Source organism: Rousettus aegyptiacus, unplaced genomic scaffold, assembly GCF_014176215.1.
Source record: "Rousettus aegyptiacus isolate mRouAeg1 unplaced genomic scaffold, mRouAeg1.p scaffold_m13_p_10, whole genome shotgun sequence".
Classification (NCBI taxonomy): Eukaryota; Metazoa; Chordata; class Mammalia; order Chiroptera; family Pteropodidae; genus Rousettus; species Rousettus aegyptiacus.
The window spans coordinates 21763362-21776802 of NW_023416285.1; the positions used below are offsets into that span (position 1 = coordinate 21763362).

General features: G+C 34.9%; 1 long non-coding RNA gene across 2 annotated transcripts in view; it reads left to right on the forward strand.

Moving 5' to 3' along the window:
• LOC118608654 overlaps positions 1 to 12162 on the forward strand; it is a 252106-nt gene extending 239944 nt beyond the window's left edge. For both annotated transcript variants that reach the window (XR_004953062.1, XR_004953061.1), the window contains exon 4: positions 12014 to 12162. This is a non-coding gene — a long non-coding RNA (uncharacterized LOC118608654). The remainder of the gene's footprint in view (positions 1 to 12013) is intronic.
• The last annotated feature ends 1279 nt before the right edge of the window (positions 12163 to 13441 follow it).

Below are 13441 nucleotides of genomic sequence, written 5' to 3' on the forward strand. Positions count from 1 at the left end.
CCTACTTGAACAAGCATCTGGGTAATTCTAGTGCACATTAAAGTTTGAGATGCACTATACTGAATGATAGTGCAATATATAACATATAATTGGTATCTATATTAGTTTGTTAGATCAATCGTAGCAAAGTACCATAGACTCGGTGGCTTAAACAGCAGAAATTTATTTCCTAAAATTTATGGAGTTTAGAAGTCCATAATCAAGGTATCCACAGCTTTGGTTTCATTGGGATGTTTTTTCCTTGGCTTGATGTCCTTGTAAATGACCCTTTATCTTTACATAGTTTTTTCTCAGTGTGTGTCTGTATCCTCCTCTTCTTATAAGTACAATAGTCATATTGAATTATGACCCATGCCAATGACCTCATTTAACTTTAATTATCTCTTATATTCTTAGGTGCTGTTAATTTAGACTTCAACATATGAATCTTGGGGTACACAATGCTACATAAATAAATACAAAAAAGATGGGAGAGATAAACAGAACCAGTTCATTGAAAGGCAAAGGCCCACAATGCTAATCTAACTACTTCTGAACATGGGCTTCACTTATTGAATTAGTGGGCAGGGAGTGATTTAATATCAAAAGCACTCAGTAGTCATATGAAATAATTTGTACCATTATATAATTTTAGTTTTTATTAAAAAATCTGTTTATTATTCTTATGAAGTCCAGAGTTAGAGATACTTGCACCGAGCATATCTAACTGATATGTGACATCATCATCTGGTGACCAAATTCACTTCTCCATCACCAAATGGGGACTGAAAAGGCCTCTTTCTGTTTGGTGTCCTTCCTTTATGATGTTGGGCATTAGGAGCTATTTTGCAAGACCCATATATACCCAGACACACAAATACATAAAATAAAAGTGGGAATACAGTACACTCTCTCTTTTTTGATATAATGAAGTCTGCTACTTAGAGTCACTTAATTTTTAAACTCTGATTTGGAATATTTAATAATTCTACTCTGTCAAGTTCATTGAAATGTGTTCAATAGTGGTATTTCAGTACTTTTTTCTAAAAGAAACAAGGCTTTAGACTTATACTTAGTGTTACATTAGCAATCTCACATTCTGAAATTTTTTATGATAAAATTAAATTCTTGGGGTTTTCTAGAATATTCTTCAGGATTTAAGTTGTGAATATATCATGACTTCTTGTACATATAGAGAACCATTCTAAGACTTAGTGCCAATCATATCTTGAATATTTCCATACTTTGTACAGGAAAGGAGGGCAAGTGTGAAAATAATTACTTATTTTTAAAAGTTAAGGTAAATGTAGAAAATATCATTTTATGATCCCCAAATTTGATCCCAGATGGCTTCAAAGAAAAAAAATAACACATCATCATTAGCAAACTCCCCAGGCAGAAGCTGACATATCGCCTTTGATTAAATCTAATGCATCACATGTTTTTTGTAACTAGATCTGACAGATAGTTCCCATGGCATATCAACCCAAAACTATTCAAATACTGCTCACAGTGCAGCTCGCCTTTCTGAATTTAGAACACCAATTTTCTCAAACAGGATAAAAGTTCTTCTGATTCTCCCCAGGATTTCCTGAAAAAAGAACCATGGCATCCCACAGGTAAAAGAGACATTGGTGTTCACACAGTTCAATTTCCCACTAATTAGGACTTCCCTTTACACTATCTATAACAAGCTGTCACCAATCTGTGTTTCTGCGCTTCCTATGACAATGCAACTGCTGCCTTAGAGGGATCCTGTTGGAACCTATTCTGCACAATAGGGCAGCACTTAGTTGCCGACTCTCCCACAAATTATAGATCAGATATTTGAACTCCATTGTCAGAATCTTTTATGCCTTCTCTTCTAAATTAAAAAAAAAAATCCCCAAATAGTTCTTAAATAACTTTTTAATGCCTCTATGCCCTTAATACAAAATCATATTTATTATACAACAATTTAAAAATAAAATAAAAAACTTTGCCTTGAACCTATCCCTTCTCAGGCTATTGCTTTAGCTCTCTTCTTCCATAACATCAAGTTTCTGGAAAAGAGTATTGTACAGTTGGTTTTACTTCCTCAATTTCCATTAATTTTAGAGTCTACTGGGCTTCCATCTTTCAATATCACTGAAACTATAACATTCAATCTTATCGCTCTACATTCCTAAAACTTCTGAACACTCCTTATTGCTCATTTCTTTTAAAAATTCTCTTCTTTCTTGTTTTCTCTGACACAATTCTTTATTTATTCTCCCTCAGTTCTCTGCTCAACCCATTTCTGTATCCTTTTGGGTCTTACCCTGTTTGTTCACTTCTTTATACTTCATTTCCTCCAATTTCTCCTCATTTTTAAGCAAAAAGAAAGAAAGGGAGAGAGAGAGAGCAGAGAAGAAAGAAAGAAAGAAAGAAAGAAAGAAAGAAAGAAAGAAAGAAAGAAAGAAAGAAAGAAAGAAAGAAAGAAAGAAAGAAAGAAAGAAAGAAAGAAAGAAAGAGAAAAAGAAAAAATGATCTTCAGGATATCTGTGAATACCCTAAAACTGTGTTCAAAAATTTTTTATCTATATGTGTGTGCATCTAGGACTAAGAGTGTTTACTGAGTACTCAAAGGTGTCTTCAAATGAAGTTCTACACTGCTCCTTGCATAAGCACAATTACTTCTATGGCATCAGCTGCCTCCTGTCCTCATTACTAGGCAACTCCACTGATATTTCTCACATGTCTCAAACACAACAATACAAAGGCAAAAATAAATCACAATGTTACCACCATTACTAAATTTCTCTCTCATATCTCATCTGCTCTCTTTATGAATTCCAGTACCATCTGTCCAGTTGTGGAAGTATAAGACAAGAACTACTTCATAACCCCTCTTATCTATTTTCCAAATCCAACTGGTGATGAAGTCCTCTAAGTTTAAACCCCTTTAATATCTTAGAATTCATGTACAAGTAGGTGGATGATTATGCCATTTCTTCAAAATTAATCTCTTCCCATCTCTACACAACTGCTTTAATTCAGTATGCTAGCATTTCTCAAGTCAATGAGTCTAATGAATTACTAACTGGTGTTCTTATCCCAAAATTTATTTCTCCTTATCTATTCTCTAGATTTCTGCTGAGTATTTTATGCCAAAGCCCAAATCCAATCCAAGTACTTAGCTAATTAAATGCTTTTGTAGTTTCCAACTATATTCAGAATAAAATTTATGTATCTTTTTATTACCTCTTAATGAATGGTTTCCATTACTTCTTTATACTTCTTGCCATTGTCATCTTCCTACCTCTTGATTTCTCTTTCTGGTGCCCCCTTACTTCCAGTATTCCCTGCTACCCACTCCATCCTCAGTCATATGGCTAACTCTCACATGTTTTTCAAAAATCACTTCTGATATCACATCATCCATTCTTCTAGTCATTCAACAAATGTTTATTAGGAGCAGTATCTTTGCTAGGCATCATGTAATGCTGAAGACAGTATGAATAAGATAGACATAATCCCTGCCCTCCTAGAACTTACCTTCTGTCTGGAAAAGCATTTATAACAATAACATTAAACCAATAAGTGTATAATTAATTGTTTTATTAAAAACGATAAGTGATTTTAGAAGTAAACATAAGATATACTGAGAATATTAATATACTGAATCTACAGATTCAATACAGATCCCAATGGTATTTTTCACAGAAATAGAAAAAAATAATCCTAAGGATAGACAGGGTATCAGGGGAAATTTTCCTGTGGAAATTACATTTAAGCTAAGACCCGAAAGATTTATAGATGTGCCTGGGTGAGGGAGGGAAAAGATTCCAGGTGAAGAGAACAACATGAACACTGTGCAGAAATATTGAAGCAAAAATGTCATATTGTATTGAAGTCTTATCATAAGAACAGGTAGTCCTCAAAGAGTTTTCATTAGGTAGGCAGCGTGATTAGATATGCCTTCCCACCACTCTGAGTTCTGTTCACAGAATAAATGGGCTATGTAGAAAGAGTAAATGCAAAGAGCTTTAGGAAATTAGTGCGATAGTTCAGGTAAGGTGTGGCTTATACCAAAGTAATGATGTTGCAGTCAGAAAACAGAAAAATATGAAAATTGTTCGGAAGGTAAAACTAATAAGACTTGATGAAGGACAAATGTGGCAATTAAATGAAAAGGATATCAAGGGTGACATCTATGTTTCTAGCTGGTACAAATAGGTGGATGATTATGCCATTCCTTAATATAAACAACACTGAAAGAGAAGCAAGTTTCAGGGGACCGTCATAAGTGTAACTTCCAAACTATCAAGCTTGGAAGTGATGTTAAGTAAGCAAATCTGGAGGACAAAAGTAGTAATGTCAAGTTAAAGATGTAATTTAAGAGTCAGTTTATGGGTGGTAATTAAATTCAGAGATATCATCATCCCAGAATATAAAAATAATAATAATAAAGTAATAATAATAGCCAACATTTATCAAGATTTTTACCATAACCCTATCATCTTCTTAATGGCCTACCAGATATAAACTCATTAAATCCTCACAAAGCCTATTGGTAGATGTGACTTCTACCTCCATTTCACAGATAAAAAATGTGAAGCTCAGAGAGATTGGGGGAATTGATTCAAGTCACAGAGTGACTTAAGTAACAGAGAATGGATACAAGCACAGGCATCATCAGCTATTTCTGTGAGGAAGATAGTGAAATAAGAGGTTCCAGCCCTCCTTCCCAAATAGAAACACTGACTTAACAATGATATTCAGACCAAAATACCTTTCTGAGAAGTCCAGAAACCAATTGAGAAGTTGTAATATTCCAGACAAGGCCAAAACCAAGAACAGGAACATTGAAATGAGTAAGAAGGGCAATTTCACTTTACTTACATCAGCCCCTCCTCCAAGCTGGCAAAGCTCAGAGCTGAAAAAGGTTGCTGCAGTTATCATAGGTCTGATAAACTTGGAGAAGGTACAGAACCTGAGGCTTCTCTCATAGAAGGGAAAGAGAGGACATCCAAAGTCTCAACCTTTTGGTGTACTACCTGAAGGACAGATTTCTGTCTTACATCACTCAGAATGCTAACATAACTGACAGTAAAGTTGCAAGATACAAAATCATTGTCCGAAAATCAGTTGTGTTTCTTTACCCTAGCAATCAACTCTATCTGAACAGGAAATTGAGAAAACAATCCCATTTATAATAGCACCAAAAAGATTAAAATACTTAATAATAAGTTTAACCAAAGATATAAAAACTAAATTACTGAAATTAATAAAACATTGATGAAAGAAATTAAAGAAGAGAATAAATTAAAAGCCATCTCCTGTCATGAATTGGAAGACAATATTTTTTGAAAGTTCATACTACCCAAATCAATCTATAGATTCAATACATTCCCTATCAAAATTCCAATGCCACTCTTCACAGAAATAGAAAAAATAATCCTAAAATTCATATAGAAACACAAAAGACCCCAAATAGCCAAAGCAGTCTTAAACAAGAGGAACAGAGATAGAGGCATCATATTTATGATGTCAAAATATATTACAAAGCTACAGTAATTAAAACTATATGATACTGGCATGAAAACAGCTATATAGACCAATGGAACAGAATAAAGTCCAGAAATAAACCCATGCATATATGATACACTAATCAACAAGGATACCAAGAATACACAGTGGGGAAAGGATAGTCTATTCAACAAATCATGTTCAGAGAATTGAATATCCACATATAAAAGAAAGAAATTAAACTCTTATATGACACCATACACAAAAATCAACTCAAAATGGATTACAGATTCAAACATAAAACCTAAAATTGTAAAACCTCTTAGAAGAAAACAGGAAAATTCTTCATGACATTGGTCTTGGTTATTTCTTGGATATGACAACAAAAGCATAAACAAAAAAGCAAAAATAGACAAGAGAGATTACATTAAACTAAAATGCTTCTGTGCAGCAGAGGAGATAATCAATAGAGTAAAAACTTATTCTATAGAATTAGAGAAATATTTAAAAACCATGTGTTGGATAAAGAATTAATATTGAAAAGTTTTAAGGAACTCCTACAACTTAAAAAAAAAAGTAAAGAAACAAATAACCCTATTATAAAAATGAATGAAGGATTTTAATGAACATTTCTCCAAGAAGTCATAAAATGGCAAACAGGTATATGAAAAGATATTCAACATGACTAATCATCAGGGAAATGCAAATCAAAACCACAATGAGACATCGCCTTATGCCAATAGAATGGCTGTTATTAAAATAATAATAATAACAACAATAATAAAAGTGTTGGCAAGGATATGGAGAAATTAACGCCACTTGTACAATGTTGGTGGGTATATAAAATGGTGCAGCCACTATGAAAATAGTACGGAGATTTCTTAAAATTTAAAAATATACCTACAACATGGTCTAGCTATCTCACTTCTGGGTATATAGACAAAAGAACTGAAATTGGAATCTTGAAGCAATATTGTACTCTCATGTTCATTGCAGCGCTATTCACAATAGTCAAGATATGGTAACAACTTAAATACCCATTGACAAGTAGATGATGAGAATGTGGTAGATATATTCGATAAGATACTATGGAGTCTTAAAAAAAGAAAGAAATCCTGTCATAGGCAATGTGGATAAACCTGAAGAACATTATGTTACATGAAATAAGCCAGTTAAAGGAGAGAAAATGCATGATTCACTTATATGAGGTATCTAAAATAGTCAAGCTTCTGGAAACAGAGAATAGTGTGGTAGTTGCCAGGGGCTCAGGAAAAGAGAAATGGGGAGTCGCTGTTCAATCGGTATAGAGTTTCAGTCATATAAGATGAACGAATTCTAGAGATCTGATGTACAACATTGTGATTACAGGTAACATTCCTCTATTGTACATTCCAAAATGTTTAAAAGAATGTATTTCATGTCGTGCCCTTAACACACACGTGTGCGCGCGCGCACGCAGCATTGTTCCAAAGCCCAAATGTAAACACTAAGCCAATTATAGCATATAAAATGTTTTAAAGTACTACTTTCTGATTGACTGAATTAAGTAATGTTTCTAACAAGAAATTAAGAATAGATATACCTTTTGACTCAGCAATTGCACTTCTGGGTATTTAAAGGAAAAAAAAACAATAATTCATAAAGATCTGAGCACTCCAATATTCATGCCAGCACAATTTACAATAGCCAAAATATAGAAGCAACCTAAATGCCCATCAACAGGTGATTGGATAAAGAAATTATGGTTCATATATACAATGGAATATTACTCAGCCATTAAAAAAAATAAAATCCTACCATTTACAACAACATAGATGGACCTAGAGGTTATTATGCTAAGTAAAATAAGTCAGATAGAAGAAGATAGATATCATATAATTTTACTTACATGCGACATCTGAAGAACAAAAAGAACAAACTAATCAAAAACAGACTCAGAAATATAGTGGACTATTTGGTGGCAGGCACAGAGGAGGTAGGGTTAGGAGGCTGGGAGAATGGGGTGACGGATTAAAAAAGTACGAATTAGCATTTGATAGTTAGGCAGGGGGAGCATGGAACAGGGAATGTAGTTAGCACTAATATGATGGCTAAGTGGAGGGCCAAGGGAGGGAGGGAGCAATTGAGGAGATCATTTTATGAACATTATAGATGTCTAACCAATGTACTGTATACTTGAAACTAATTTAAATAAATTAATTTATTTTTAAAAATAGCAGTTTTTATTCATGATAAAATATTACAAATATGACTTAAGTATAAAGCAACAATGGCATCCTGAAACTGCCTCAGAATTAACCACTCCATCCTAGGCAACACTAGACAACCGGGAGCCTCTCTATAAGGTCGCCTGCCCCTATAAGTCTTCCAGCATGTTGAAGAGGAATTGAATGCCTTTGTCCAAAGGCATCTGAGTTGCTCAAGTTGCTATTTCCACCCAGATCCTTTCCCAAACTCTGCAATCTCCACAGAGAGGAATGGGGGTGAACAAGAAGAAAGTACAGAGTGTTACAAAATCTAATGTTGCTCTACATAGAAAAGAACATGCGTAAAAATAACAATTAATAATATTTGTCCATGGATAAATGATAACATTTGTTTAGTCTTATAGAATTGCTGTCATAATTAAATGAGACAATGAAAGTAATAAAGTTTTCAAAAAGATCGAACAATATTAACTTGTAAGATAGATTGATATACCCAAGCAATCCTATGTTTGAATCCACCTCTGTAAGCAAATAGCCATGTGAACTTGGGTGAGTTGCTTAACTTCTCAAGTTACTCCTCTATGAAATATTATTAATCTCAGTGTGCTTGTGAGACTTACAAAAATAGTATGTGTGAAATATGACACCCCATGCTTATAGCATGGGAGCCCCAAAGACTAGCAGTAGTAATAGTAATACTAATAATTGTTACTATTATTATAAAAATAAAGCTTTAAAAGGCCATAGAAATACTAGCAAATGAATCATGCTTCTCCATAACCTCTTAGTTTTATGCAATACATAAAGATAAAGGTTTATAATATCTTTTTAATTACTGCCTGATATGGCAATTGAATGATATTAGAATTTGATTATTATAAATCCCCTACTGAGTCTCGATTAAATGGATTAAAATGAAGATGTCATGAACTAACATGTACACACATCTTTGTTCACCTTTCCAATGATTTCTTTTGAATAAATTTCTAGAAAAAAACATTCATTTTTAAAGAGGTATTAGCATGCCTTGTAAGTCTTGCAATTTTTAATATATTCCATAATTGTACTTATATACTAAAAATACCCTATATATTTTTCAAGGCCCAGCTTGGATCTTTCTCCTTTCATGAAGCATTTTCTGACTCTGACTCATAGCTATTCTTCCCTGAATCAAGCAGTGTAGCTTTTAGCTATAAATTTCTATTTAATGTTCAATTTCTCATATATTAAGAGGTTTAATTTTCTAACTGTTTTGTAAACTTAAGGAAATCATAAATTTAAGCATATTTTTCCTTGATATGACCCAAACACATTAAGAATATTAGACAAATTAGGCCCAAATGAAAAGGGAAAAAAAACTAGTCTAAAACTGTCTTCCCAAACTGGTACCATTTGCTTTCCCTGCCCTTTTGCCTTGCTTATTAGTGCATTCCCTGGCAAAGAAAAGGTAAAGAAATGATAAAACCTCTAAGACAAAAGGTTATTTTAAAGGTTAACCAATCAATAATAGACCAAAGCGCATTTTCTGAAAGTTTAGTCTCAGTTCTTTGGGAGATATCTGTACACACAGTCGCAGTGGATTCAAAGAGAACTAGATCGCACGTGAAACCTTGTAGGGGGTGCTGGCTGTTGTTGGCCAGATTTGCTGCCAGATAAATATGCTTATTGCAGACTTGTGGAACTGTGATGAGTGTCCTTACACTGTCAGAGGAGTGCATTTAATTCAGTGAACATTTCTCTGAATACACTTAATTTTCTTCCATATGGACATAGGAACATAGGCTCTAAAATTTTACTAAAATTCAAGATTCAGGAATCATGCTCCCAGGTTTGACATGGTATTGGAGTTAGTATACATATGGGATCAGCTATACAGATTAAAATATTATGTACAGTTTCAAACATAATTTTTTTAAAAAAAATATTGCATATAATAATGCCATGATGCAGGAGAAAGCTATAAAATTCAAATACTGCACCTAGACTAGATTAGTCAATGTTTTAAGAGTTCTATACACAAGTCCTTCATGTGTATTGAAAATGTAGGAATCTCGATTATATAATTTTTTGTTGGACCTATCTTTCAAATTAAGATTGTGAAATACCTTTATTTTCATCTATAGTGTAGTTAAAATAAGATCTGTGGGCTTTTCAGTGGTACAGGTACTCTAGTTGATTGCTTCTGTATCCAGGAAATCATGTATTTAAAGTCTGTGGAGACAACTGCTGATAAGTAAAGCTGTTTCCTTGGAAACGTCTAAGCAGCATCTGACAGCTTGCTGAACATCTGAAATTCACAACAGTTGATCTTGGTAGCCTGTACCTAGACAAGCTGACTTATGAGGAAGGAATGGTAAGCTGGGGTGAAGAACCAAATCTGAACATTAATTGGACAGGAAATTTTTCACTGTCAGTTTTCTTCAAAATCTCTATTTTGGCTCATTTTATTATCTTGGAATACATTCAGTGACTTAAACATATTTAAAATTGAATTTATAAAACAATTTTCATTTGGAAAATGACCTTCTGTGGTTTATACTTTTAACATATAAATTGTTATAATGCCTATCAGAGGCCTAATCTCTTTTAAATGTAGAAGCCAGTCAGAGTGCAATCAGGAAAGACCTTGGGGATTACTGAAATGGACAGCGTTTCCCATTGTCACTTATCTATTCTAAGGATAATAACTGAGGAATTGTTGGGACAGCAAAGTATTTTACATTAACATAACTCCATTTTAAATAAACAAGCAAAAATACATACTAAAACATGTTTATCATATGTTCTTCTTTATCTAAACTTTATCAAACACTACCCATCTGTGCCACCAACATTGCAAAGCATGTGAAGAAGACAGCCTTTAACCCTGAGTATATTTGGGCTTGGGCAATAGAGAGAATACAAGGCTGAGTGATAACTTTACCCTGTGTTCTAGCCAAATGGTCCTTGGAGTATCTTGCCTGGACCAGCAGCATCAGTGTCACCTGGGCTTTCGTTAGAGATGTAAATTTTTAGGTTCCATCCAAAACCTTCTAAATCAAAAACTCTGGCATAGTGTTCAGCCACTTGTGTTCTAACAAGTCTTCCAAGGAATTCTGATGTGGATTCACTTTGGAAAAACACTGCTTTAGCATATAAATTGTGGGGTGGTTACATACACCTGAAGATGGTCCTCACATGCTGCTGAAACAATTACCTACAGGTTGTTGGACATGTTGATGACCTACGCTAAATATTATGAAGGTACCAGAATCATATTTGCAAGGTATTAAAAAAAGGGGTCAGTAGGCTCAGAGCAGTGGGCGAACAAAAGTATTATTATGTGAGACCAGAGAACCTACAAGCTGTATGATCCTGAGGGAGTGAGAAAAAACAACACTGACTTCACTAAGTCAATAAAGAATGCATTAATGAGGGGAACACTGGCATCGCTGAGAATCTCAGTAGTGTCTGTCCTCTGTAGCCAAGGTCGATGGTAGTACGTGTTGCTATGGAACAGATCTCCCTACTGTCTAAGGGAAACATGGATGGTGGTATTCTGAAACATCAGAGGCCAGATATTGTACTTATTCATCAGAGGCAAGACAGATATTATAACTATAATAGGCAGAAGCTAGCATGGCAACAAGGAGCTAAAAGACCATGGGGTTCCTAAAGATAAGATAATTGAGCAGTCAAAAAGGACATAGCTTAATTTATATAAACAAAAAATGGTTAAGAGCTGAAGGGCAGCTGCTGCATTGGAAAATCATGATCCCTCTTCCATTTTCCAGACCTGAGCCAATTTTTAATTCCAGAGCCTATCAATTGAAGGGCAATCTGGAATCCCTTAAAAGAGGACCATGCAACACTACAGAAAGCATATATGATTAGGATTTCCAAAATCTTTCCTCAAAGCAATATACATCCACTTACTATATGAAACAAACTAGGGAAAGGAAAATAGCCAGTTTTTTTGAGCACTGTTGTGTACAGGATTTGACTGGTGACACCAAGGGAAATAAATTGTCAGCATGACCCATTTGTTAAAATGGAGACAGGCAAAGGCAGGCTATGACTAGAGTCTCAGCCCATGTCCACATCACAGTTGGTCCAATAGTTCCAGGGATTCATCTTTTACCATATTCCTAGTCTATGAGTGCATAACTAGGATGCATACTCATAATGGCCGTATAATTCTCCCAAGAGATCCCTGACCGCAAAGTAAGATTCATCATGATAGCAATGGCTAAACCCTTGTAAGAGTCCCCTATTTTTTAGCCAAGATTGTAAATCAGAAGCTATACCAAATGCCAGGTGGCTAATCAGAGATTAATACCACTCTCAAAAATTTAAAGGATGCCCAGTGGAGCCCCTGTGTAAACCCAGGAGATTGTGGCAGATGATTCGAGAAGACCATAAGCTTAACCATGCGGAGGCCCCAACTGCGGCTGTGACCCCATGTGTGATGTCTTCAGTAGAACAAACCAGCATGGCCTTCGCACTACTGGCATGTACCAGTTGATCTGGTAAGTGCATTATTTTCAATACCATCAGGAAGAAGATCAAAAGAAGTTCCCATCAGCACAGGTTCATAGCAGGTCACAGTCTCTTGCCTCAAATATGTTCCTCCTTCACTGTCAAAATATGGTCTGAAGACAACTCCACTATCTCAGTACTGGAGAAAACATCACACTGGTCCACTATAATACATCAAATCTTTTTTTGACTAAAAAAGGTAATGAAAACATAGTCCTTGGGCCCTAAGATCTTCAACAATAAATCGATTTGACAGACATAAATGGGTAGGGTATTTTAAAGGGACAGATGTGACTGACTCAGCAGTACTGGCTGTCCTTCCCTATGTGAGGATTCTCTCTCAGTGAACTTAGATAAGACCATTTGAGCTATTACTTTTCCACTAAAGACTTCAAAAGCCAGTATGGGCTTCCCTATGTACTCTTTCTCCCTGCCACAATGATCGGCATCATTCCAGATAGAGGCTGATCCTTCAGCACAGGTCCCAGAGTGAAGGTGATGTGGAACAGAGATGCGATGGACATTTTCTGTGATGAACATTGTTGTTGCAGCCAGAGAGATTTTTGGTATCATTTCTTACATGGCATTACCTAGCCTCTCCTGGCCAAACCAGCATCCTTGTGTGATGAAATTGACAAAGACCAACGTGGCACACCAACAGGAAGGTAATGAGATGTCTACAGGAAACCTTCCCAACTGTAACCATCACACATAGTATGATCAGTTCTGATAAAACCAAGGACTTCCTTATATTTGAACTGAAGAGATGATCAATATAAAATTAATTATAACATGCCGTGAATGTCTGCTAAAATGGAAGATGATGTTGCAGAAATCATTACAAACAAACAAAAAAAGTAGCACTCCTGAAATCTACAAAGAGTAGAGCTTAGTAAAAATACTGGTAGTTCTCCCACAAATATGGCTTAGAAAGAAGTTGCTCTATCTGGCTGACAAAGAACATATGCCAATACTTTAATTTTTTTTTTTCATTTAACAGGAAACTATGATTCACTGGCATCCCATACTCTAGTGGAAACATTCCTTAAAACCATCTAATTCTGTTTTCTCTCATTACATATTTCCAATATTACTTTCTAAATTAATATCTATGTCGCCTGTTGCTTATTAGAGAATACATTTATGAGCCAACAAGAACATTCTGATCACTTGGCCGTCACATCTAATTACTAATTAATGATTAGCATTTCGATCACAATGGAGGAAAAGCCTCTTTAACGATAGTA